This window comes from Pinus tabuliformis, chromosome 4_1, assembly GCF_031772625.1.
Source record: "Pinus tabuliformis cultivar Carrire ecotype Pingquan chromosome 4_1, CPIR1, whole genome shotgun sequence".
NCBI classification, from domain to species: Eukaryota; Viridiplantae; Streptophyta; class Pinopsida; order Pinales; family Pinaceae; genus Pinus; species Pinus tabuliformis.
The window spans coordinates 28,757,428-28,762,088 of record NC_142303.1 but is presented as its reverse complement, the minus strand read 5'-3'; the positions used below and the strand labels follow the sequence as shown (position 1 = coordinate 28,762,088).

The window sequence follows — 4,661 nt, the reverse complement described above, 5'->3', positions numbered from 1 at the left end:
TTATACTATGGATTCTCTTAATATTTGAGATAATAATAATAATATATCTATTTATTTTTAATTAACAAATGAATTCCTTTATTTACCTATTTTAGCTATTTCTAGAAATATTAATTAACTAATTTAGTGGTTTGACCAGGATCATTAGGTCAAAATTAGTCGTTAGCATTATAGCTGTTGGAGTCTCTGCACACTCTATTTAATCAAGCATAAGCCGGATTGGTTCTTCAACTTGTCCTGACGATGAACCACACTGGTTGGTTCGAAACGCGTCGACAAAAGATTGGTTATGTGATTTTGCCGAAGATTATCTAAACAATGTTATGGATCACAGAAGTCTAAATTCCTTAAGAATCAATATATTCATAGAATTTTTGTTGAGCAACACTGATATTTAGGCTAGTAACTTTTTATTCTCGTAGTATTGTAAATGACAAAGCAACAGAGACCCTAGGTCTCTTTGTAATAGTTCTTGCCTTTTTTGGTGAGCTATTATCTTCTCCATTGAAATATTCAACATTAATTACTAAGTGTTTAACATTTTCAGGCTCCTTTGCTCCTTTAGTCATGCTATGAGTAATTACATGGGGCTTGCTTTAAAATTTAGGGTTTGTTTTCAATGAATTTTCCTTTTTTTGGAGATTTTTCTTTTATCACCTTCTTCATTGTGGCCTCTTCTATGGTTATAATACTCTTTGGTTCTAAGGCAAGGTAACTAGCATGGGTGGATACCATGGGAAAATACCATGTGTGGATGCCACTTTCCATTCAGATCATTCCTCCCACCTTAGGAAGATTCCCAATTGTGTAAAGTTCCTTCTTGAGAAGCTTTTGTTAAACATGAACGAATGAAGAGAAGGGATTTTTGTGGTTGACCTATAACCGTGGGTTTGTGGATGACCCATAACCATGATGAACGAAGGTCTAAGGATAGAGGTACCCTATAATGCTTGTGGGCCAACTGTGATACTAATAGTGTGTGGCCTAGGAAATGGGCTTCAATGGTAAGGGTTTTATGTGGTTGAACCATAAATGTGGGTTTGTGTGTGACCCATAACCATGATGAATGAAGGTTCAAGGATAGAGATATATTGTAATTTTTGTGGGCCAACTGTGATACTGACAATGTATGACCTAGTAAATGGACTTCGATGGCAAGGGTTTTTTGTGGTTTATCCATAACCTTAGGTTTGTGGGTCACCCATAACCTTGATGAATGAGGATTCGAGGATAGAGATACGTTGTAATGATTGTGGGCCAACTAGGATACTGATAGTGCATGGACTAGAAAATGGACCTCGAGATAGTTCATTGTTTTTGTTGGTGGAGATTCATAGGTGAAACTTGTTGAAATGGTTGTTGTTCATTTATTTGTAGTATATGAATGTTTTTTTGTGGCACCAATCATTGAGAAGAGCCTTTATAATGTTGTCGTTTTTGTTTTAGTCTTTATATTGATTGTGGATGTTAAACACACATATGGCGGAGACAAAGTAGGAAAGATAAGCATGAGATTGTATTTATTATTTGAAAATGATATACATTTATAGTACATTCATGTGACCGTTGGGTTCCACATCCCAAGGTCTCTTGGACTCTCACAGCTATTCACATTCTACACCAACCCATAGAGGATTAGGTGTCCAACATTCCCCCCCTTAATTCGAAGGGTTATGTATGAGTCCAAAAGAGAGCTGTAATACAAAATGTGCAAAAATACATGGTAGCACTAGGCTGAATGTGCTCTCTGAAATGTTGGTATAAAGGGCGATGGTCTAAGGATGACCACCAACACTGGAATGCTTAGTGCAGTTCCCATAACTCTTCCAATTCTAGCATGAATCTCAGGCCTTCTGCTAGAGGAAGTGCTCCTGATGTTCTGAAGAGGGAAACCTTCAACCAATAAAGGTAGGTCTCACCCCGCATAAAAGGGAGAACCTCAACCTAAAAAGGGAGGTCTCAACCTGTGATGGTTTAAGGATGACCGACAACTCTAGAATGCTTAATGTAATTCCTGGAACTCTTCCAAAATTGGCAAGAAGTCGAAATCTTCTGCTAGAGGAAGTGTCCCCAATTCTTTGAAGAGGTATCACCGACTAAAGGCATACTCAGAGGCATCTTTTTCTCTGGATACAACTTTGAATCTGTATGGCAGGTTGTGGATCCAACTCATTTGATGTGGCTTTGAAGCTTGTTGATGACCATCATTTCCCCTCTATCAGATACAAGGTGAGATGATGGAGAAAAATCAACTGCAAGATTGTTCAATACTCTAGAACAAGTTTGGATATATGACTGAAATATCTTCTTGGTTGTTGATGCCCATTGCCAAGAAGCGATCCATCCAAGATGAATCTTTGTTCTTGCAGGAGGTTTGTTTCTGAAGCATCTGTTTGAAGAATGACTAGTTTTATGACAGTGCTTACATGGATGAAGATCAAAACAATGATCTTTCATATGGCCAACTCAGTCACAGTGTTGGCATTTCACAGTCTGTTGTTGTTGTTGTTGTTGTGGAGGAGGGGCAAAATCTAGAACAGTTGAAGGTGAACTGTCATGAAGGAATCCAACACTCTAAAACTAGATGGGCTTTGAGTAGTCTAGAATATGAAAGGACACGTCCTTGTCATATCCAAGACCAGTTTTGTGCTTGTTGTGGACAAGCTCTTCCCAAGGTTTGATGATGGGCTTGGGGAATGAAAACTGAATTTCTGCATCTGCATGTAACCTTGCTGCTTCATTGGGCACTGGATATGAATTTGTAACATTATTGACTTGCTGTTTATGGGAGTCTGTTTCATTGTTCTGAATAGAAACAGGTTCAAAATGATGACTCCATTGTTGTAATTCTGCTCGCTGTAGCTGAGATTCAAGTTACAAAAAGTCAATTTTCTCTTGTGCATTTTGTAGACAGACCTGAATGTTTGTGAGAGAAACTTTGCTGACTTTTAATGTATCATGAGTAGTAGACAATATTAGAGTTTTTAGGAACTCTACTACTTCATTGATTCTAGCCATTTTCATTGAAAAAATAATGTGAATTTCACAAATACAGATTCTTGATCTCAAGCCATATATAAATAAGCCAAGTCGTAAAGATATATAATTAGTTCAAAATCACAATTGAATATGATTGAAAATATGAAATGTGCAATCCTTCAATGTATTCAAAGCAGCATATAGTAGTCCCAGGTCATGGAATTTCAATCGCCCCCATTCAATTTTGAACAATACAATGCCAAAGAGATTGCCTTATTCAATGCTCAACGCTCAACATTCAAATGTTGATGCTAATGCACCAATACCCTATGCAACTCCAAGTTATTTAATAGTTGGATATTTCCTCTCAAACAACGCAAACAATTCACATTGGGCGAGTAAAATATCAGTGCACAAATAATAATAGCTTCAACATTGCATTCTACACAGACTCAAAAGGTTCAGTAATGGCGTTCTGGTGACTAGAGGCATTGGCGTTCTGGTGAGGGATAACTCTATGACTTTCACGGATAATTTCTCATCGTGCTTCAAATCATGTTTGCAATGCATTAGCTCTTCTTCAGTGCTTGGCATCACATCCTGATACTAGAAGCCTTTTCCTCAATGCTCATATATCTTTATATCTATATCCTTTCTAAACACTGTCAACAAGACACGACCATTTGAATACCTACGACTTACCAGCCTTGGAGTGATTGCCGCACTTGTGAAGGTGGATGACATGAATGCCGTCAATTTTCTACTTTCTATGGAAATAATTCCACTTTGCTTGTGAACAATGGAGATGGGAAGTTTACTGTCAAAGACAGTGGAAACTTTTATTGTCCAAAAAATACTCTTGGATGATGTTGGGTTAGCATATATTTGTGCAACAACAGAGCACCTTTTTTCTTTTGTAGTAGGTCAGGTATTGGCAACCATGGTTTCATCACTTGCAGAACAACCATCCGTGTGATTTCTTAAACACATAATTCGTTGCTATCTTAGGCTTTCTGAAAATCAAAGGGCATGTGAAGTCTAGTGGAAGTTGTAGCAAGACTAGACAAATCATGCTGCTCATAAAGTCTTTACGGGTCCTTTGGCCTTACTAGCTGACGTAGAGATGTGCGCACAAAAAGGTGTTCACCTTAGGCTCGGTCCGATGGTGTCTTTGCACATCCAAACCATATGAAATAAATGCACAAACAAATATTATAGTCATCTTGCTTAGCGCATGCACCACTTGGCCTCTCATGTCCACGACACACAAAATAGAACCAACACAGCAACAAATTACAACAGCGCAAACTAACTGAAACTCCACATTGCCAACCTTGTGAGCATTTTAAAGCAAAATATTCGAGTAGATTTGGTCATAGACGGACCAACACAGAAAATCCAATGGTTGTGGCATGTGAATTGTTGCGAGGTGAACCAGAGCCAAAAATAGTTGAGACGTTCTATATATTGGCCAGAAACACCTTCAATTGCTAGTTATCATTGCTGGGAGACACATTCTTAGTTTGGGGTGTCCACTGTATCAACATCGTCAATGAATATTCCAATGTCGTCGCAATTGTTGATGAGCTTTGGGCTTTATCACTGGCTAGTGCGTTGAAGCTCCTACACTGGCAATGAATATCAAATTTTGTTAATAGACATGCAATTTGGGTCATTAAACC

General features: G+C 38.1%; 1 pseudogene; it reads left to right on the top strand.

Annotated features, from left to right (window-relative positions):
• The first annotated feature begins 3,503 nt into the window (after positions 1-3,503).
• Positions 3,504-4,021, top strand: LOC149174021 (uncharacterized; annotated as a pseudogene).
• The last annotated feature ends 640 nt before the right edge of the window (positions 4,022-4,661 follow it).